The sequence below is a fragment of the Lissotriton vulgaris genome, chromosome 10 (assembly GCF_964263255.1).
Source record: "Lissotriton vulgaris chromosome 10, aLisVul1.2, whole genome shotgun sequence".
Classification (NCBI taxonomy): Eukaryota; Metazoa; Chordata; class Amphibia; order Caudata; family Salamandridae; genus Lissotriton; species Lissotriton vulgaris.
Genome location: NC_141698.1, coordinates 221,176,952 through 221,200,681, shown reverse-complemented (window position 1 = coordinate 221,200,681; position 23,730 = coordinate 221,176,952). Strand labels below are relative to the sequence as shown.

General features: G+C 47.3%; 1 protein-coding gene across 2 annotated transcripts in view; it reads left to right on the top strand.

The window, feature by feature from the left end:
- The first annotated feature begins 2,575 nt into the window (after positions 1–2,575).
- The window catches only part of LOC147685007 (uncharacterized), a 164,904-nt gene continuing 143,749 nt past the window's right edge, over positions 2,576–23,730 (top strand). The window contains exons 1-2 of one of the 2 annotated variants that reach the window (XM_086940904.1): positions 2,576–3,268; positions 5,721–5,905. The gene's annotated coding sequence lies outside the window, so the exon portion shown is untranslated. The remainder of the gene's footprint in view (positions 3,269–5,720; positions 5,906–23,730) is intronic. The other variant, XM_086940903.1, reaches the window with a different exon arrangement.

Below are 23,730 nucleotides of genomic sequence, written 5' to 3'. Positions count from 1 at the left end.
CGCACTTTACCGCCCTCACTCTACCGCCCTCACTCTACCGCCCTCACTCTACCACTCGACCTCCCTCACTCTACCACTCTCCCGCCCTCACTCTACCACTCTATCGCTCTCACTCTATCGCCCTCACTCTACCACTCTACCACCCTCACTCTACCACTCTACCGCCCTCACTCTGCCCCTCTACCACCCTCACACCCTCATTCTACCACCCTCACTCTACCACTCTACTGCCCTCACTCTACCGCTCTACCACCCTCATTCTACCGCCCTCACTCTACCACTCTACCGCCCTCACTCTACCACTGTACTGCCCTCACTCTACCACTCTACCGCCCTCACTCTACCGATCTACCGCCCTCACTCTACCGCTCTACCACCCTCACTCTACCACTCTACCGCCCTCGCTCTACCACTCTACCGCCGTTACTCCACCACCCTCACTCTAACACTCTACCGCTCACACTCTATCGCCCTCACTCTACCACTCTACTGCCCTCACTCTACCACTCGACCTCCCTCACTCTACCATGCTCACTCTCCGATCTACCGCCCTCACTCTACCGCGATCACTCTAGCGCCCTCACTCTACCACTCCACCGCCCTCACTCTACCACTCCACCGCCCTCACTCTACCGTCTCATGCCCTCACTCTACCGCCCTCACTCTACCATTCTACCACCCTCTCTCTAGCACTCTACTGCCCTCACTCTAACACCCTCACTTTACTGCCCTCACTCTACCAGCCTCACTCTACCGCCCTCACTCTACCACCCTCACTCACTCTACCACCCTCACTCACTCTATCGCCCTCACTCACTCTATCGCCCTCACTCACTCGATCGTCCTCACTCACTCTAACGTCCTCACTCACTCTAACGTCCTCACTCACTCTATCATCCTCACTCACTCTATCGCCCTCACTCTATCGCCCTCACTCACTCTATCTCTCTATCGCCCTCACTCTATCTATCTATCTATCGCCCTCACTCTATCTATCTATCGCCCTCCCTCACTCTATCTATCTATCTATCTATCTATCGCCCTCAGTCTATCTATCTATCTATCACCCTCCCTCTATCTATCTATCTATCTATCGCCCTCCCTCTATCTATTGCCCTCCCTCTATCTATCGCCCTCCCTCTATCTATCTATCGCCCTCACTCTATCTATCGCCCTCACTCGATCCATCGCCCTCCCTCTATCTATCTATCGCCCTCCCTCTATCTATCTATCTATCTATCGCCCTCCCTCACTCCATCTATCGCCCTCCCTCTATCTATTGCCCTCCCTCCATCTATCACCCTCCCTCCCTATATCTATTGTTCTCCCTCCCTCAATCGCCCTCTCTCTATCTATCTATCACCCTACCTCTATCTATCGATCGCCCTCCCTCTATCTATCGCCCTCCCTCTATCTTTCGCCCTCCCTCTATCTATCGCACTCACTCTATCTATCGATCGCTCTCCCTCTATCGCCCTCCCTCTATCTATCTATCGCACTCACTCTATCACATCACCACAGCAACACTCAGCACCACCACAGCATCACTCAGAGGCAGAACAACATCACTATGCGCTACCACAGCATCACTGAACGCCACAGCATCACTCGTCGCCACCACAACATCACTCATCGCCACCACAGCAGCATTCTGTGCAACCATTCAACAACAACTGGTTCAAATATGTTCTCTCAATGTTTCAAGCTTTATTACAAATATCACAAAAATATGTTAATATTTAACTTCTGTTCTTGGATTTTCGTCAGAATAAAATACACTGAACATAATCTTCACAAAAGTTATTTACAAAAGTTTAAGCTATTGCCATTATAAATTACAAGAACTTTTATTTAAGTATTAATTATTAAGAAAAATTAAAAGCCATTGTTATTTGTAATATCAATACATCTAAGTCACGTAAATACGACACATATTGCATTACAAATGCTATAGGTGTCACATTTGCGAAAGTTAAAACTATTGGAATTGTAAATGACAAAGCTATTAATTTAGCTATTTTCAAAACCAACACATAAATACAAAATGTGTCATTAACAATACCAATAGCTCAAACTTTCCTAATGCGAGACCTATTGCATTGCAAATCCTTGTTTTTAAACATCCCTCCTTGCTAGGTTCTAAATATTGGCATTATGCCATATATTGTGTTTTACTTCCCTGTGCTCAAGAAGAGAGCAGGCCTGTCTGGAAATGTATGTGTACTGGAAGTAGCTATGATTCAAGGACAAATGTCAATATTTAATAATACTTAGTGTGTTTAATAGACATTACAGCTTTAGGCATGCACTTCATTAACATCAAGAATTTAAGTCTAGTTAGTTTAACTGAAGCCAGCAACGCCATCAACATTAAGGTTTGACGGCTCCCCTGGGAGCCAGGTGCACAGTTTGGGAACCACTGATCTAATATAAAACCCTGATGTTAGTTAAACCATTGAAATCGTTGCCTACATGTAGTCCTACTTCTATGTCCGTTGTCACTGTGTTTACTTTTCAAAAAATGACACTTTAGCTCAGACGTATAACATCGCCGAAAGAACCACAAATACACAATACATCTGCAGGGTGACAGGTCCCAGTGCGCGCTGTTTACAACTAACATCAGCCATTGTACGAGGACTAAAAATAGTAATCCATAGCACCCCATCCATCAAGGGCTAGCCTTCCCAGCAGTCCAAGCCGACCGGCAGCGCTGCTCCTGGATTGGCGGAGCGGTCCTGAATGCGTGACTACACCTACCATCAGGCTCCGAGAGCAGGCAGGCTCCTGTTTATGGGAAAGGGGATTCCTTGTCGCCGCTCCTCGGTATGCTCAGCGCTCTCTTTCTGTGGTTTCTCCTCATCTGTGTCAGTGTCGCTATCCCTTTTATTTATTTTTGTTGATTTATAAAGCGCGTATCGGAGCGCTTTACATGAGCACCAGTTATGATACACAAGGACACATTCAATTTTTTTTTTTGGTAGGCACGGGGAGATTAAGTGTTGCCCAGAACCACATCAGTCGACTCAGAGGCTCGAACCTTGGTTTCGTAGCTCCAAAGTCGGCAGTTCAGCCGTGAGACCACATCCTCTCTTCAACCCCTTCCAGTGATTCTTGTCGCACTGCAACCCCCGGACGACTGACCCGCTATTATCACAGTTGTGTCAGTGGACTTTATTACCTCCTCCCACCCCACCCCCATACCGGAGCAGCAGCCATTGCGAGGATCACGGTCCCAGAATAGGAGCAGCCGTGGCCCTATGCACAGGTGAGAGGGACTGATCCCGAGTGCCCTGGTATATTGTTTTTTTTACTGGGGGTATGTTCGTACCGCCATGAGACGTTCAGAACACGAACGTTAGACCTTGACGGACATGCGCAGTTATCACGATCTTTAATTATCAACGGAAGTGGCTTGTTAAAGAAGCGGGCTAGCAAAGGCTCTGGCGAATGGCACCATCCCGAGGAAATGTTGGGGGTGGCGAGGGGAGGTGATATTGCATTTATTAATGACTGGTGTACTTCGTTTTAGCCTGAGGTTGCTTCAGATTCTCACAATCTAGTGATGGGTGGTTATTGTTTCCAAGGCGTTTAAACGATTTGTTGATGTTTGTTTGAAAAGGGTACAGAGGAATCCAGTGCATTTGATGGGCATTGACTGCAGTGGTGGCTGGTGACATTTGAACCTGGTGAGGCGGAAAATGATTTCCGCACTGTAGCTCGCGAGCGCGACGCGCGTGTCCGAACACCCCCCGCCCAACCCCCCCACTCCCCCGAGAAAAATGTGAAAATCGAGTTGACAAATGGAGCATTTGCAAGCAATTTTGAGACGGAAGGAATGTTGATAAAGAAATTGTGAAAGTGCAGTTATGGCTGTAATAAAGAGATGTCATACAACATAGGTAGCTACCTGCTTATTCAATATGTGGCTTCATAACAGACTTTGAGATACAATGCATTACTGACTACCTCACAGAGGCTTTTTATTTAAAAACAAGTAAACAGATCGCAAACTATTAATTACAGTGGAGCGAGGGATTTGTTTTTTAGTTGTTCTCATGATGGAGGACTACTTGATCGACTTGCTGATAACGGTGTAAGCAATCGCTATGCGAGATTATAGTAAGGGGAAAAGAAAAAGTCTACCAAACACCTCTGGAATGCGGTTTATGGCCAGTGCATGTGAGGCATTCAAGCGCGAAGCTGGCATCTGGCACTTTCGCGTGCTTGGCCTCACTTCCTGCTCCCCCTCTTACAGCAATTAACTTTTGTTCGCTCACACTCCATATGCTCGTTCCCGCATCAGACTTCAAAGGCTGCCGCTGTCCCGCCCACCCCCCCGCCACAGCAATGCCGAGAGCTGGTTTGTTTCCTTTCCCCTCACCAATCTGAAGTGGCCCTCATCAGCCCCGAAGGCAGTAATGTATTTTCTTTTCCTGCCACCCACTCCAGCGTTCCATGGCACATGCTGTTTTCTGATTGTCAGACATACTTCACTTCAACCCTGTATGATGCAACAGGTGCCTATTACTCGACCTTGCAGGCTTTTGTGTTATACTTCACACACGTGGTCAGACATACCTTACTTCAACCCCGTATTATGCAACAGGTACTGGCGCTGCCTTTTTACTCGATCTTGCACGCTTCTATTTTATATTTCACACACGTTCCTGCCGGCCTACATATTCAACAACATCCCACCACTGACGCTTACACAGGTCAGACATGTTGGTGGACTCATGGATGCATCGCCATTTCCGTGAGCAATGTATGGCCCTTCAAGTCTTTCCACCATGGTCACTTGCCCACTTGCCTCCCGTGTTTGTGGTACATATATAACAGAGAGGACAGACAAGGCCATTCTCTGACCGGATCGGGACACACCCAGGCGTACTTCTCTCACAGGTATTTACTTGCAACCGCTTTCTTTCCCACCAGTGCCTCTGACCCCCGCCCGTTCCCAATCTCCTCTAACACTGCCCCGTCTGTTTTTAACATCATCCGTCATCCCCCCTGAGTTTCTCATGCACACACCATCCCTGCGTTTGATGCTGTGCTGCCCACACGGGGTTCCGCCTGTATTTCCGGACCCTACTAAGCCCGTGTCTCCTTTTGTTCATGTCACATATGTCTCAAAACACACCACTTTTTATTTATTTGGTTCACATATTGTTCGCTGCTTTATTATCAAACCCTGTGCTGCACACACAGGGTTTCCCCCGTTTCTCTGAACCTAACAATGCCACATTGGGTTACATGTTCTCTGATAACTTGTTTTGAATTACATATGGATTGTGCTCTTTCTTCTCCCAGCTCCACATTATGCGCGTTGTCTCGTATATTTACCCAGCGTCTATGGGGGACCCGCAGGCGTTTTTTTTTTTACCCCATTAAGCCGGCATGCACAGCTCCCTTCCCTCGAGACAACTCATGGGCGCCCTTTGAGTTCTTTACTTGTCTCCCTTTTCAGGCTTCACCTACTGTGGTTTTCCATGTGCCACACACCTCTGGCCTTACATGCCATTTTTTTCCCCTACTCAAGGAAGACACGCCCACACTTATAGGTTGTCTACGTTTGCAGGCAATCACCCTATACTTCAGTTCCCCATAGTATGCACATACACTGATTTTTCAAATGTGCCCGACCTGGCCTTCATCGCACCACCCTCCGAGTTTCTTGGAATTTGCTCTCTCATTCCTTTATCATTTGTCCCTTCCAGAACTGCAGGTCTTGGCCCTTATCAAGGCGGTCATCACAGATCTGCGAATACTGACAACCTGCGGAACTCACGCTTGGTTGTTACATTTCAAGACGGGCTCAACAGAGATGGCCCGCACCACGAGCAACACAGGACACGGCTGTAGAAAGAACCTCTCTCCCCACTATCCCACCGATCAACGATCGGTATGTACAGATTCGTCTTTTTTGCACCTTCCTCTAGTTTTCCTCTCTTTTTTTTCTTGATTCTGCGTTCTATGCCATGCACACACAAGCCAAGTTTGTAGTCTCCTCTGAACTCACCAGCTCATGATCACCTCGCAACTGCCTAGTTGTGGCATCACCAGACAAATCTAGCCAGACTACCTCCGCCCTAGGCCTCAGGCGACATTGTATTATCACAAAACAGTGACTGTTTAGCCTTATTATGTACTCAAGTATGTCCTCCCAATGCTTTTTGACTTGCATCCCTTAGGTCACTCAGGGACATCACCACATCACTCAGAGACACCACCCACCACCACATCACTCGGGGACACCATCACATCACTCGGGGGCACCACCACATCACTCAGGGGCACCACCACATCACTCGGGGGCACCACCACATCACTCAGGGGCACCGCCACATCACTCAGTGACACCACCACATCACTCAGTGACACCACCACATCACTCAGTGACACCACCACATCACTCAGGGGCACCACCACATCACTCAGGGGCACCACCACATCACTCAGGGGTACCACCTCATCACTCAGGGGCACCACCACATCACTCAGGGGCACCACCACATCACTCAGGGGCACCACCACATCACTCGGGGTGCCACCTCATCACTCAGGTGCACCACCACATCACTCAGGGGCACCACCACATCACTCAGGGGAACTACCTCATCACTCGGGGGCCCCACCACATCACTCGGGGGCCCCACCACATCACTCGGGGACACCCCCACATCACTCGGGGGCACCACCACATCACTCGGGGGCACCACCACATCACTCGGGGACACCACCACATCACTCGGGGACACCACCACATCACTCTAATACACCACCAAATCACTCTAATACACCACCACATCACTCAGCCCAACCACAACATCACTCAGCACCACAACAGCACTGTCCTTGCTTGCTACCAACAAGCATTGCCATAGCCAATAGGACTCGCATTAGGAAAGTGTAAGCTATTGGATTTGTGAATAGCAATGCTATTAATGTATATATTTTCAAAGCCAACACATATTAAAAAAATGTCATTTACAATACCAATAGCTCACACTTTCCTAATGTGAGACCTATTGCATTGCAAATGCTTGTTTAAACAGAGGTTGGATGCTTTAGCCTTAAGGAGCTTCAAATACCGTCTCCTATATTCAGCGCTTGAAATGGAAAAATTGAAAAATAGAAGTGCAGATAAGTCCCCACCCAGTCCCTGTCCTGAGGAGAACCTATAACACCCGCGGTTCGAAACGCGTTGACACCCAACCTGTGGCAAGAATGAAGGGTGCAGCTAGGGTGTAAATTATACCACCTCTGCGGGCCCTAGCTGTAAAATCCTAAAAACATTCGATCACAGGTGTTGTGAGACAGGCAGGCATCTTTACTCCATCTTAGCTCTGCCTGTCCACTGGATTCTAGTTCTAAGGACTGGTCTTCTTTAAATGCATAAATAATGCACTTTGTGTAAAGGTCTTCTTACTTTGCAATTGATTTGGAATGTTATTCGTTGTACCAAATTCTTTTGTTGGTGTGATGATATGTTTATTTTCTGATTCTTTACCTTAACTGTTTGTATATTTGTATATTTGTATATTTTGTATATATCGTACACACAATTGCATGTTTTTGAACTGACTGTGCTGACAGTTTTCCGTTTATGCCATTGTCTTTGAAATCAACGAGATTTTACTACAAATGAAAATAAATTCTTTTGGAATATAATTCTATCGGCCACGCAGTACACATTGGCTGCGTGGGTCCAGATTTTTTCTTGTCAATTATCCTGACCAGCCAACTTGTTCTGTTTTATCATTCTGAGAAGTGCCAGTACTCTCCAATTAAAAGTATTACATTTCAAAAGCGCCGGTTCTCCGTACCGGACAGTACTGGCCCATTTAAAGTACTGCCTAAACTGATGCCCTCAACTGCCCAGCTAAATCCTGAACTAAGCAAGTTTAACAAGAGCGCACTACCATTGAATGGCTCTGAGGGGAAGTGGCCACTATAATGTTACAGCTGACATAACCATGTCATATATAACAAGAAGTTACATCAATGCTGAAAATGCGTCATTCGATGAATGAGTTTCTTGATTTCTGGTAAGTGTACGTCCAAATGGCTCCCCGTACGGGGTCATACTGTGTGACATGCACCGCGATGGTATGGGTTAATTCTGATGGATGACGCAGCTCAACATCCTCTCAGTTTCTTGGGGTGGTATGCTCTCTTTGGCTTGAGTTGGCACCCCCCCCCCCCTTCCCCCAGTCCCCATCAGGCGAGATGGTAAACAAACAACAACTCTCAGACACGTATAAGGGGTAAAATGCTGCTTTAATAGAACAGGTCTGGCAAAAGCCTTACACAACTAACCAACCTTACTAATACATTATAACAAACCTAACACCCCAAACCCACCCCTCTAAGAAATCTTACCAAAGCGTTGACTCTGCCCACCCCAAATCCTGTACCCCTCTGCCATGCTCTTCACGTTCCGTTGCACCTCTTGCCCCTCCATCCCTTTTTGCCTTGATCAATATCCCTGACCTCTCATTGTTCTGCCTTTCGGACACTTCCCGTCCAACAAATGCTTACTAGCCCACTAACCAGGAAAACCTGAAGGCGTTTTCCTGCCCACCAAAAAAAAACAGTAGTACCGTGCCTTGAAACTCAATACCACAGTTTCTAACCCAAAATGTGAGCTATATTTAAACACAACTCCATGATGTAAAACGTATCCCCCTTAAAGATAAATGTACACCATCCTGTCTAAAAAAGTGAAACATCGTCCTGCACTACAAAACCGAGATAACCAAAGACCTTCAAAAACCTCTCTTCTCCCTGTTTACTTTCTTCCTATGGATTTCAATTACCCCTTGATTTCTAGCTTCTCTCCAAAATCTCCTTACCAAGTAACTTACTGTAAATTGGCCTATGTCTGTCTAAATGAGCACCCCCTTCCCTCGCCCCAACCAATCACAATTCTTCTACAAACCTCCCCTTCCGTAGAGTCATCATACCCCCAGAAAAACTTACTGCAAAAGGAAATGCTAGTTATCTTACCAGAGATAGTCACTGCTGAAAGGCCTACATCAATCTGTCCCATTATCTCTCTTTTGCCAAAAAAAACAATGATTATTCCCCCCTCCTGTTGGCACCTGATTGTACAAATTCGAACCAAGCCTGTGTATAACTCTTGCCGATGGACACGGAAATTTTGGAATCATTACAACATCTTCATTCTTCCATCCACCATAGATTCAGCAGCATCACTGTCTTCAATTCGTCCGCTCCCGGTGCAAGCCCACAGAATCTCTGCCACTAGGAACAAGATAGCGCATCAGTTGTGTAATTTTTCACCCCAAGACGTATCTTGCTTTAAACTTTAGCCAACCCAAGAGGAAAATTCTCGACTGCTTCAACACTTTCTCATCCGCTTTCTGGTTATCAAAGTAACAAGTTACCCTTCTGTTGGCCAGTACCAACACCAAAGGAAAACATTCCAAAAAAGCAATGCTGTGTTGTGCCGCCAACCAAGCCATGGGCCACTCTTCTGCTGCCCAGAACAAGCCCAAACCACTCTCTCCTGATGCATTAGAGAATGCCTGTATCTGCCACAGTCAGTCCTCATCCTCAGACCAAATGGTGACATCATTGAAATCCATTAAGAATGAAATTCACATCCTGAAATCAGGCGCAGTGTTTGCTCGCAGCGAACCCTATGATTAGGCAACACTGCACCTCTCACAGTGAAACCAAGTCATATTGCACAAGACTGTGCCAACCTCACCACTCGTCATGCAAAGTTCAAATGCCCAAAAGGCACTAGACTTTTCTCAATTCCAATTATTTACTGCTCACTGCTTCCTACAGCAACAAAATCAGTGTCTGAACTTTGCCCCCAGGCAATTGTACTTTCATCAACTGAAAATTGTGATTCTCCTATTACCATGACTAGAGAATCCAAACATCTCGTAATTAGGATTTGTTACCTGAAAAGAGAGAGAAGTAAATCCTGGAGGAAATACATAGCATGGAAAAGATTAGAAAAAAATAATACTGTATACCACAAATTATGCTAGAACTGTTAATAAACAAGCAAATAAGTACTGAAAGAGTAGACATCCCAGGGTGGGATGGGTGGGATAATGTCAGCCTCCGTGTCTTTAATGAAATCCAGATACTCAATTCATGGTAATAGGAGAATCGCAATTTCATTAAAAGAACGGAGGCTACATTAAACATGTTGGTAGCTTTGTAAGACTACATCAGACATATGCTCGATAGGCTTGCAGTAATGTCAAGCAAAGATGCTAGCATTCGACCAGTCAGCCGCTTTGAGGATGTCATCCAACTTACCTCCAGACCAGAGGGATTTGCTGGCCATAGCACGTCTAAGAGCATGAGCTTGACATTTTCTTAAATCAACACCTGCTAAGTTCATGACGGTTTTAACCCATCTAGCGATGGAGGTTGAGGATATAGCTTTATGGGGCTTAACAAAGGAAAAAAGTAATTGGTTTACGTCAGGGGGGCAATAACATGACATTCTCCCATCGTACTCTCTCAAGCAATCAACTACACAAAGTTTAGGGCAATAATTAAAGTGTGGGTAGAATATTGAATCGGACATAGTTTTTGTTCTTTTATAAATCTCATATTTAACCGCAAACATGTGATAGGATCTATTAGAAACCTCAGAAAGCTTTGACGTCAGAGACTCTTCGACAAGAAATTAGGCATAATTCAGTAGCAAGCTAGATTGAAAGGTTTTTTCTATTTAGGCGAGTGTTAGCCAGCCAATTAGTGAAAAAGTCTAAAATTAACTTAACCTCCCAAAGAGACTCGTATTTGCGCTTTGGAGGCCTTCTTAGACGAATGCTCTTCATAACTCTGCAAATAATAAAGTTTTTACCTACAGTTTTGCCATTCATGAGGATGTGTCCCGCGGAGATAGCTGATCTATAGCAATTGGCAGTTCTATAGCTGAGACCCCTATCAAATTGTTCACCAAGAAAGTTAACTATGTCAACAATAGGTGCCTCAAGGGAATCCAGGTTCCTTTCCAGGTACTAACGAACCCAGCTTCTCCAAATGTTGTTGTATCTGTAGTGAGTGCCTGGTGACCAGGACTCTCTGAGGAGAGTTGCAGCTGTAGACGAAAGTCCTTAGATTTCATTAGATCTCCTGGCACTCTCCAAGCAAGATGGTTCATACTCCCTGTCTGGATTAGGGGGTGACTTCCTCCATCTACGTCTGTTTGGAGATATTCTTGGGTAGGGATTAGAAAGGGGGGGGGGTTGCATGCTAGTTCCAGAGTGGTGGGGAACCAAGCTTGAGATGGCCAGAAGGGAGTTATTAGGGCAAGGGTGCACTGGTTCTGTCTCACTTTCTGTAGAATCTTTTGGATCATGGCAAAGGGGGGAAAGGCGTAAGCTTTGACACCTTTCCAAGACTGGAAAAAGGCGTTCACTGCTAGAGCACTGGTGTCGGGCATCCAGCTGAAATATTTCTCCAGTTGAAACGTTATTCTGCTCGCGAATAGCTCTATTTCCAAGGGGCCCCAAATCTTGTTCAGTGACCTGAACACAGAAACGTTGAGTTTCCAGTCGCTGTAATCTAGCAGGAATCTGGAGTTCCAGTCTGCAGAGATGTTTGATTTCCCCGGGAGGTATTCCGCATTCAGAGCGATTTTGTGTTCTAGACAAAACATCCAAAGTTTCTTGGCCAAATTCGAGAGATCCCCAGATTTTGTGCCGCCCAGTCGATTTATGTAGTCTACTGCAGACATGTTGTCCATCTTTAGGATGACAGACCTGCCCTGGAGAGAGTGTTTGAAGCTCATCAAGGCTTTAAGACCAGCTGATAGTTCCAAGTAGTTTATATGTTGAGAGGATTCTTCGTGAGACCAGACACCATCCGTGTTTTGACCGAGAAGGCAAGCTCCCCAGTCATGTAGGCTCGCGTCTGACTCTAAAACAAATTCTGATTTTCAACCAAAGAGCGCTTTGCTGTTCCACGCGTCCAGGTTCTCGAGCCACCAAGTCAGTTCCAATTGAGCTTCTTGATCTAGGGAAATACGATCTTCGTACCAGAGACCAGATCTTAGGGCTGTCGCTTTTACCCTTTGGAGGGCCTGGTAGTTTAGCGGACAGGGAAAGATAGCTTGAATGGAGGAGGAGAGGAGACCGAGTAGCCTGGCTAGTTCTCTCAGGGGAAGGTATTGTTGCTTCAAGACATGACGTATTTCTTTCCAAATGTTGGTAATCTTCTTGGAAGGTTGTAGGAGAAGACATTTGGAGGTATCTACGGTGAAGCCTAGAAACTCCAGAGATCTGGAAGGAGTTAAGACTTATTTCTCTTTGTTGATGATGAAGCCTTGGCTTTCTAAAAAACCTTTTACCGTCTTTAGATCCTGAGGTATTTGGGAATGCTCTTGAGACATAATAAGAATGTCGTCTAGGTAAATGATCAAACATATGCCCCTTTCCCTTAGATATGAAGCAATTACTCTCATAACCTTGGTAAAACACCAGGGGGCAGAGGAAAGTCCGAATGTAAGAGCTTGAAATTGATATAAACGTTTTTTCCAGAGGAATTGAAGAAAGGGTTGGTTGGTTTGGGCCATCGGATGGTGAAATAAGCATCCTTTAGAGCCAATTTGACTAACCAATTTCCCTCCAAAAGAAGATCTCTCAGAAGATGGATCCCTTCCATCTTGAAGTTTCTGTAGCCCAAAAATGTGTTTAATTGTCTTAGATTTATCACAGGTCTCCAACCCGTATACATTTTTTCTATGAGGAAGAGGGTGCTTATGAACCTGAGTTCTTCCAAAGAAACTTCTATAATTGCTCCTTTTTGGAGCATGGAGGAGATCTCCTCCTATTATTTTTTGTTGTTTTAGAGGGAGTGGAATGACCCGAGAGAGAGAGGTTTGTGTAGGTGTTTCTGTAAAGTCTATTGTGAAACCCATGACAGTATTTAAAACCCAAGGATCTTGTGTGATTAGTCTCCAATTCTGAGAAAAGAATCTAAGTCTCCCTCCAACCTTTTGGGGGAAGGAGGAGAGGTAGAAAGGGGAAGAGTACTCACTTGGTAGGTTGTTGTTGATGGAGGTTTCGTGGAATCTGAACCCTCTGGAGCGCATTCCTCTCCCTCTCAAGAAGTAATAAAGAACACAGTAATGAACCGGAGAGGCAAGGGAAAGGAGGGGATTTCCATAAATTAGAAATCGGTGTGGAGACAGAAAAGGGGGGGGCTAGCCCGTACACAGAAGAGCAAGGAATCAAAAGCTTAAAGAGTAGAATAAATGAAGACCACTTATCTGCTCAGAGCCACATTTAACACCTTGGCTGCGGCTGGAATTCCGCGCCGGTGCTGGACATTCTGATTGCGGGCGTGGTCATGACGGCTCCCAGCCGTCATCAGCACACGCCCACCGTGACTCATGACGGCTGGGAGCCTTCATCAGCACCGAAGGGGTTAAAAGAGGCAGATTGTTGTTGGCTCATGCCCTTTATGTATTTTCAGTGTTCTATTCTGGAACCTTTATTATTGTGATGCATGCAGCTGCTTAGAGACTGCATTAAAAGATAATGCATAATGTCAGCCCCCGTTCTTGAAATGAAATCCAATTCAATACCCAAAACGATAGTACACATACTTGTACCTGACATCTTTTCTGAAGCGAGAGGAACCCCAAACTCCTACGTTGACGCTTGTAAAAGCTACAAAGTTTTCAAACAATCACCAGAACCACCGATGCCCATTACTCAAACAATTGTCCAAATAGTGCGTGGCCGGACTCCTGTACATAAAAAAACCATTGTAAAAAAAGTACTCAACTTCTCAAGCAAGGAACAAGACACTGGACATCCCATCAGCAACAGCATATCCATGTAAATAGAATCATCACATTTAAAACCCAACAAAGAAAAATCATCAGGATGCACTGGTAGCAAACAAAAAGCAGACTGCATATCTAATTTCACCATTTCATCCCCCAATCTACATGACTTTACCAAAACAATTGCTTCGTCTACTGAGGTGTAATGCACAACTTGATCTTTAGAAGCTTTGAAGTCATTATCTGATTCACCGATGGGCCAAGATAAATGATGGATTAAATAAAACTCGCCCCAGCTGTTTCTTTGGAACTACACCCAAAGGAGAGATAGTCAAATGAAGGAAAGGCCAATAATAAAGGGTTCCACAATCCTTTCATTCAATTGTAGTCTGCGACCTCGGCCTCTGCGCCAACGCCCATTCCTCCTCTTTCGACCCTTCTTTTGCTTGCACTTCTCTATGTAATAATGTAAAGACCTCCTCAACACATTCACCTTTGCAAATCCTGTCTTTCATCTGTTCGTAATATGTGCTCCCAAAAGGCATTGAAATCCCCATGGATGGTAACTTTATTTTTTCACTACACCCCAGAAACACTCGCACTGTCAATAATTGTCTTCTCACCTGTAACCGCTGTTAAGGAATCCAAAACCTGCTTACCAACATTAGTCCCTTTTATACTCCGCTGAACCCGTCAGCCACTGTTTGAATCGCCATGTCCTTACCCAACATTTACCCGCACCTTGGGGCCCAGACATGACTGGGCTACAACCCACATCGACTCTCAAAACCTCTTTGGTGTCAACTATTTTTAAAACTCCCTTACCAACCATGGGCTTACCTTGAGGATATGATGGGCACTTGCGATTCATCTTCTCCTTTCTCTTTAAATGTATTTTTTATGTGCTCATTCACCGCTGACCTCCGTGACCTTACCAGCCGCCTGTACCTCACACGTTGCTGATTGCAGGTTTCTACTCCCTGCTGGTACACCTGTAAGCTGGAAAGGCACAGTCCCACTAACAGGCATGGTCACTCTCCAAATTGGTGCAGTATTCACTGGTGACTGCTGGTGTTGGCAATACAGGAAGCGAGGGATGCCCAATACAGTCTAGAGAGATCTCGAGAGGTTTAATCATGGGGCCCATTTCTATTGACAAAAATATATATATATAATCTGAATTCTTAATGTTTCTTCCACACCTCCGCATTTAACCATCTTAATAAAAAGTCCCAATGGGCTTTTTTCCTTTCAGACTGGATCCTTCTCAGATCTCGCTTTTTTAAAATGTAGTTTTATAACTTTATTTACCACATCATAGCAAAACAATCACAGTCGTTCACTGTTTTGACAGTACAATTGAAGAAAGTATGATGTAGTGTACAGTATCAGTACTGAATCTGTCATGGCATGCATCAATAGGAAGAAGAGTAGAATCCAGGCTAAAAAAGTACGATCTCAATGGCCCAACCCCCAGCCCTGAGTACATTCAACTGCCAACCAGCAGCGTAGGTGCGAACCTACCCAGACCCAGCAATCACAGGAGAGGCCATACAATGTATGTATGTATGTATAAAATTTATAAAGCGCAGGAGTCACCCCCAGAGGGGTATCTCTGCGCTATAATTGCGGGAAAATCAGATGACTATGTGCAGAAGAAAGTTACACCCTAAATAGTGTCATCTTCAGAAGTTTCCTAAAGCGTGCAAGATTGGAACATTTATTCAAGTCCACAGGTAGAGTGTTCCAAAATTTCGTGGCCAGATGTACCACAGTTTTGTCACCAGTCCTAAGCTTCTTGAAACGGGAAACCACTAACTAACTTTTCCCTTCTGACCTAAGATGACGATTGGGACAATAAACTTTGAATTTATCCGCCAAATAGATGGGGCTTGAGCCATACACAGCTTTGTGAGTGAGGCATCCAAGCTTAAAATTAATTCTTTGGCGGATAGGGAGCCAGTGAAGCTGTTTTAATAAAGGGCCTGCCAAGGAGGTTACTTTAGAGCAAGGTGCGCGGCCACATTTTGGACAATCTGCAATCTACTGAGAAGGGACTCATTAGCAGATGCCAACAGGGCATTGCAGTAGTCCAAGCGGCAAATAATCATTGCCTGAATCAAGGTTATTCGCATCTCGTGTGGCAACCAGCAGAACACTCTACGCAGAAGGCTTAAGGTATGGTAATAGGTCCACGTAGTGGTCATAACTTGGTCCCTCATAGATAACAAAACATCTATGCGAACCCCAAGTTTTTTTGCCACTAAGGTAGGAGCGGGGATCGGACCTAATGAAGCAGGCCACCACCTGGAGGACCAAACAGCCTGAGCTGTACGAAACAGCAGGATTTCCGTCTTAGACGCATTTAACTGCAGACCATGGTCCGTCATCCATTCTGATATCGCTAAAATACCTTTAGCAAAACGCTGCTCAATATCCTCAGAATCTTTATCAAAGGTCAGGAGCAGCTGGGTATCGTCAGCGTAAGAGAAACGGGTGAAACCCAGCTTCCTCATGATCTTGGCAAGGGGGGCCACGTAGACATTAAATTAAGTCGGGCTGGGACAAGAGCCCTGGGGCACCCCCTTTGTGAGTTTTAGGGTTTGGGACCGGAAAGGTCCCAAGTTGATGGTCTGAGTGCTCTGGACGAGGAAATTGATGAGCCAGTTTAGTGCCTGTCCCTGCAGCCCGGCCTCTCTCAGTTGAAATATCAGCTACAGTAGAGTGTTCCAAAATTTCGTGGCCAGATGTACCACAGTTTTGTCACCAGACCTAAGCTTCTTGAAACGGGAAACCACTAACTAACTTTTCCCTTCTGACCTAAGATGACGATTGGGACAATAAACTTTGAATTTATCCGCCAAATAGATGGGGCTTGAGCCATACACAGCTTTGTGAGTGAGGCATCCAAGCTTAAAATTAATTCTTTGGCGGATAGGGAGCCAGTGAAGCTGTTTTAATAAAGGGCCTGCCAAGGAGGTTATTTTAGAGCAAGGCGCGCGGCCACATTTTGGACAATCTGCAATCTACTGAGAAGGGACTCATTAGCAGATGCCAACAGGGCATTGCAGTAGTCCAAGCGGCAAATAATCATTGCCTGAATCAAGGTTATTCGCATCTCGAGTGGCAACCAGCAGAACACTCTACGCAGAAGGCTTAAGGTATGGTAACCGGTCCCCGTAGTGGTCATAACTTGGTCCCTCATAGATAACAAAACATCTATGCGAACCCCAAGATTTTTTGCCACTAAGGTAGGAGCGGGGATCGGACCTAATGAAGCAGGCCACCACCTGGAGGACCAAACAGCCTGAGCTGTACGAAACAGCAGGATTTCCGTCTTAGACGCATTTAACTGCAGACCATGGTCCGTCATCCATTCTGATATCGCTAAAATACCTTTAGCAAAACGCTGCTCAATATCCTCAGAATCTTTATCAAAGGTCAGGAGCAGCTGGGTATCGTCAGCGTAAGAGAAACGGGTGAAACCCAGCTTCCTCATGATCTTGGCAAGGGGGGCCACGTAGACATTAAATTAAGTCGGGCTGGGACAAGAGCCCTGGGGCACCCCCTTTGTAAGTTTTAGGGTTTGGGACCGGAAAGGTCCCAAGTTGATGGTCTGAGTGCTCTGGACGAGGAAATTGATGATCCAGTTTAGTGCCTGTCCCTGCAGCCCGGCCTCTCTCAGTTGAAATATCAGCTACTGATGAGAGACCGTGTCAAAAGCTGCTGTCAACTCCAATAGGACCAGTATCACTGCTTTGTTACCATCCAGCACCACTTTGACATGATCCGTAACCCCAATAGGGTTGTCTCTGTAGAATGGTTTGGTCTAAACCCAGATTGTGAGGGATCCAAGATGGTATGTTATCCAGATAGTCCATAAGCTGAGTGTTAACAAAGCTCTCCACCATTTTACTCATCAAGGGGAGAAGCGATATGGGACGATAATTGGAGAGTGTGTCGACGATCATTTGGGACGATAATTTGAGAGGGATCCGATCACTTCAGGGCACAGCAGTGCAATGGGCGGCAGACGTTTGATGACCACAAAACTGGTTACCCAATCCCGGTAGGGACTATGCCCCTGTCCAGTTGTGAGTCAGAGTCTTGTCGAATGGATTCCACATAGGACCTGTATGTTCCCCAAATGTCCTTGGGACGAGAGGAGCAAGGCAGTGTACTGGAATATTCTTCGCTATTGGTGTTGCAATAAACCAGACTATTCAACCAACTCTGCAAAGTGGCAACTGTCCATCGACCCCAGTGAATGGCAATTTCTCTTTTGGCCTGCAGCAAACTGAGGGATTCAAATTTCCTAACTTTTTGGGGGAAGTTCACCACATATCCCAGAAGTGCCATCTCTGGAGTGGGGATGAGGGACAGCTTGGTCATGTTGCCTAATGTTTTGTGCACCTTCTCCCAATATGTTTGTAGTGATGGGCAGGACCAGGTGAGGTGTTCAAATTCACCGTGTGGGGCGCTACACTTGCGGCAGGTGTGGACTCTAGACGGGTCTAGTCTATGAGCTTTGGCAGGAGTGATGTATATTCTACGCAGGAACTTAAATTGTAGTAGTTTATGCCTGCTGTTTAGTGAAACGTCTTTTGTGGCTGCTCAACATTTAGCTCATTGATCATCCGTGATGGGGCGGCCCGCATCACTCTCCCAATCCCTGCAGATATTGTCATCCTTAACCGGTAGCATCCCAGAGCATGCCTTATAGAGTTTAGATATGAGGTGCTTCCCGCTTTCGCTCTCAATGATGAGGGAATGATTCCAGTTCAATGGGAAAGCCAGGTAACGTGGCTCGTAAAGCCGAACGGATCTGTCCTAAAACAAAGCTGTCCATAAATGTTGCATCTTGAAAGCAGGCATCTTCCGCTGCAGAAAAGATATGCCCATCTGGATATAGGTCTCCCAGTCTTGTAACGTCAAACTTGGCCAAAGTACGCTGTACCAGTCTTTCACCTGTTATAGACAACTAGCGGGCATTGGGGATAGGAAGAGCTGAGGAGTATAGTGTTGGGGTACCGGTGATTTGTTTAAGTTTATCCCATGTCCAGCTGGTAGTGGAGACAGTCTGTATATCATTAGGGTCTCTGGGCACTCCCATGGGCAAGACGGTGGATAGCCGCTCAGGAAGGATGGAATCTGCTTCCGGGCGGAGGAACAGGATCCTAGCGTCGGGATGTAACCATGCAAAGGTGTAGCTGCATTGAGCCACAAGGTAATATGTGTCAATCTGGCACCCCAAACCTTCCCCTCTCATACGGTAGGGTGAGGACCTGCCAGTGGACACGCGCCTGCTTGCCCTCCCAGACCAATCATGTAAGGCGAGAAAGTATCTTCAAAAAGAAACTGTTCGGGAGGGGAATGGGGATATTGTTTAAAACATATAAAAATTTGGGAAGAACAACCATCTTGATTATTGCAACTCTGCCGGCGATAGACAATGGCAGCCGTAGCCATCTCTCCACTTGGGCCTCAAGGGCGCCGATTGCCTGTCCATAGTTGAGGCGAAGGATCTGGTCGGTATCCAGGTGGATGTGAATGCCCAAATATTTGCATCATTCGAGGGGGAATTCCCATTCCCATGGTGTTGTACTGGGGGTTAAGGGGAAAATAACGGACTTGCGCCAGTTGATGCCCAGGCTAGAGTGCTGACCAAAACGGAGAATCTCTCTAATGAGTGGCTCTAGGTTCACCTGGGGCTCTCGTACGTACAGAAAGCTGTCGTCCGCGTATAGCGAGACCAGAAGGAGGCCGGTGTTAAATTGCAGACCTCTCTGCAGATGTTTTTCCTGAAAATGGCGCATTAAAGGGTCCATGGCTAGGATAAAAATAGAGATCACCCCTGTCGCGTGCCGCAGGACAGGGGAAAAGGCCGGGATAGTGTGCCGTTTAGGCAATGTCTCGCCATGGGGCTGCTGTATAGAAGTGCTGTGGTAGCTATAAATGCCACTGAAATACCCATGTGTAATGCAAAACAGACACGAAGAATGGCAACTCCAGTGTATCAAATGCCTTTTCTGTGTCTAATAGAATTGCAGCTGTGGGGACCTCGGGGTTAATTCTGTGGAGGGCCAAGAACTGTGTCCTGAGATTCAATGAAGTCGATCAGTGGGGTACAAAGCCGGATTGAGCCGGTAAGATAATAAATTCCATCAATTGGGACAAGCAATTGGTGACACTTTTAGCGAGAATTTTATAATCCATATTGAGTAGGCACAAAGGTCTGGGGGACCCGCATAAGGATGGGTCTTTGCCCGGCTTGGGAAGGAGTATAACGACTGCTACGCGGAGTGTGGTGTGTAGCATCTGTTTCTCAAGGGCCTCTGCGTACACCTTGGTTAGTTGCAGCGCCAACAAATCTTTATATGCCTGGTAGAATTCCCCAGTGAAGCGATCCAGCCCGGGGGCGGAAGAGCATCGAAGGGTGTCAATGGCTCAGAATACATCGGCCTCGGAGATCGGTACTGCCCAAAAATCTTGCATATTTTTCTCTAGGTAAAAAATACAGACGGATTGACAGGGAACTTCAGTTCTGCAAAGAGATTAAGACCTGGCTTTTCAAGCAATATCTTTATGGCCTGGCCTGCCTGTACTTAGAATCCGACCGCTAGCGCTGGGAAGCCCATGGGTAGCCGTGCACTTTATAAGTCGCTGTAATTACAAGTCCCTATAATAATAGGTAAACCAGTGCGATCTCGAATAGATAGGCTTCCTGGGCTGTGGGATCGCTCCCTAGTTTGGAAGTGTAGAAAGAAGTAAAATAAGCAAAGAACTTGTCTCGGATTTCCGCGGTGCCATTGAATACCTGATTAGTGGAAGAACGTAGCTAAGTGACGTAGGGTTTACTGTATGGTGGCCAAAGCATCTGAGCCAGCACCTGGCCCGGACGCTCGCCTTCGCCATAATGTCAGGCGGTTTGCTATTTACCCAGAAAGAGGATCTTGCGGTCTGTGATGTCTCTGTATTCTGTGAGGAGGGCCAAACGTTGTGCTGCAGTATCCTGGTTGTGAATGTGCAGCGTCATGTTGTCGAAGTCTGTGAGGTCGCGTTTCAAGCGCACAAGTGTAGTGCGGAGAGCTTTGAGCACCCCCGCATGCTTGCAATGCAAATGCCCCTGATGTATGCCTTGAAACCCTCCCATAGAACCGCCCAAGTGTCAACTTTAAGACATCAAAGACAAGCTGGAGGGGCCATCAACATTACCCAGCTGAGCCATCTAATAGTCGTGGCTTGAATGACAGATACAAGCACCAGCAGTTAAACACGTACTGTGACACTGAACAAATCGGAAAACAATCAACAATCGCTATGCAATGGTGGTCATCCCCCCCCACCCTCCACCCAACCTCACTGCAAAGAGAGCAAGGCAAAACCATACCAGACAACAATACGTGAAGTACCAATTGACTTTACAATGGAAATAGAAATCGCTGAAACGGTACATCTGTGACACCAGAAACAAACCCAAGGTGTACACCATGAGGGGTGGCAACGTCATGACAGTCGACCAGCTATTTTGAACGTATCAAAATGATGATACAATTCTGCAATAATATAAAAAAGACCACTCGGCAGAGTCAGCCAGTTCCGGCACCAGAGAAGAGGTCCATGCTTGCTTCGGAGCCACTATGCGGAGGAGAGGGCCTATCCCTGTCTGTGACTACCTGATTGTTGTTTTGTTTATAAGTGCGACGAAAGTCCTGTACATCGGTTAGATTCTCAAAGATGCGAGCCCGGCCATTAACGTACACTCTCAATCTGGTGGGGTATAACATGACGTGTTTCAAAACCAAGTTCCCGAGGGTGGCTTTCACCCCATTTGCGACGTGCCTCCTGCACCATGATGGTGAAGTCCGGATAGAAGGCAAGTTTGGAGCCCTGCCACGTGTTGTCCCCACATTCTCTAGCGAGGCGTAGTGCTGTGTCGCGATCCCGAAAGTTTGTGATGCGCGTGAGGATAGGGCGTGGAGGGTAGCCCGCGTTAGGCCGTGGGCCCAAGGTGCGATGAGCGCGCTCCACCACAAATCCGGGGGTAAAGGACTTCTTCCCAAACATGTCAGTCAATAGAGTCTCGACAAAGAGATCAAGGGGGCCATTGGCGGTGGTTCCTGGCACTCACAGGATGTGGATGTTGTTGCGCCGACTTCGCGCTTCAAGGTCCTCATTCTTGATTGCCACTTCCATGAGACTACGCTCCACCCGTTACAATCTTTTAATGGACTGTGCGGTACCATTTTCAATATCTGAGATACGTGCCTCCGCCACGTACAGGCGTCTGTCATGGACTTGGATTTTGGCCCCTAAGTTTGCAAGACTTATCAAGGGTGTCAAACCGCCTGTCTAGTGCTCGAAAGCCCACTCTCATCTCTTGAAGCATTGAGGTTGATGGGGCGGAAGGATCATCAGCACGGTCCAAACCCTGCCCACCCTCCGCCATGTTGGAGCTGTCGCCATCAACCTTCTCCACCAGCTTCTCGAAGGGAAGGGTCTTCTGTTTGGGATCTTTGCGCCCTATGCCACGGCGCCGCAAAGCAAGTTGGGCCGCAGTGGAGCGGTCCTTCTATGGGTTTCGGGAGGAGAGCAGGTCCAAGACTGGGACCGGGAATGCAAGGAGGGAGGTGATCTGAACGTAGGGCCCCAAGTTGCGACTTGGCAGTTGTTAGTTTCTCCTCTGGACCACCTGGTATGGAGAGTTGCAGGCGCCCTAGGTAGCGAGCGCGCCGATCAAGCCTTCCAGACTCAGCATGGAGTTCAGTCCCAGGTCTTGGCGCTGAGGAACGATGTAACTTCTGTGGAGGCGCACAGAGGACTGGTAGTGGCCTGCGCCAGAGGGCGCAGCCACTCGATCCCAGGAGGCAAGCGCACAGGGCCGGCTGCCCTGACCAGAAAGAATGGCGAGGCTCAAGTCTGGAGTTTAGGGAGCCAAAGGTAGGCAAAGCTTGGGGGGGGGCGCGCCGATTAAGTGAAGGCCTCTGCATCGGGGCGGATGGCGGTCCGGTCTCAATGGGGAACGGAGCGGCTGAAGTCGCAGCAGGTCACTTGCCGTGGGAGGCAACTGGATGTCGAGCTAAACAGTTGCGGGCCGTGTTTTAAAAGGCTGTGTGGTGGGGGAGACACGGCGGGAGGCAACCAGGCGCAGGGGGCAACAGGCTGCCCCTAGCTTCTCCCCAACTCCTCACCCCACAGCGATCAGGCGGCCGTCTTCCGGGCTCACCCGCGGGCCCTGTCCCCGCGGGGTCTTAAAGACGCAGCAGGAGCGTGAGCTGCGATCTGAGGGCAGCCAAGCGTGGCCACGCCCCAATTGATCCGAACTAGCATAGGAGTGGGGAGAGCGAGGAAGCAGACCTGCAGCCTGTGCACTCACCGCCTCAACGGGTCCCAGTATCAGTCAGGCTCCAGTCGCCACTCGCTACCAAGCCTCGGTTTCGCCGCAAGTCAAAGGATCGGGCCGCAGCCGCCATCCGCTCCGCCCCCCGTTCGCCGATCGTCAGATCTCAGTTATGAAGGCGCTGGTCGTGATCTGGTTGGACCTCCATGTGCAGCAAGACTTTGGCAATGCACCAGTGTCGAGCCTGGGGAGACTACTGCCAGTAATACGGGGGATATAGCAGAATAGCTGAGACGGCTGGTGGAGCCTCACTGCCGCATGGCCATCTTGGTCGGCAGGTTGACCACGCCCCCTTCTCAGATCTAGCTATGACGTCAAAAAGCCTGAGGTCAGCCACTCAGCGTGCAAAGGAGGCGAGCATTCCATCCATTTTTAGGGCTCGCCTGCTGATGCGTTTGCGCATAGCTGGCGAAGCTCTATAGTGGCTTATCCAGAGTTTAACCTCTGGCGATTCCATGCAGTGCATGTGCTTTTTAGGTCATTGCGCAAGCGCAAGCCCTAAAAAGCGCGTGCACAATGCCACCAGCCGCCTGCC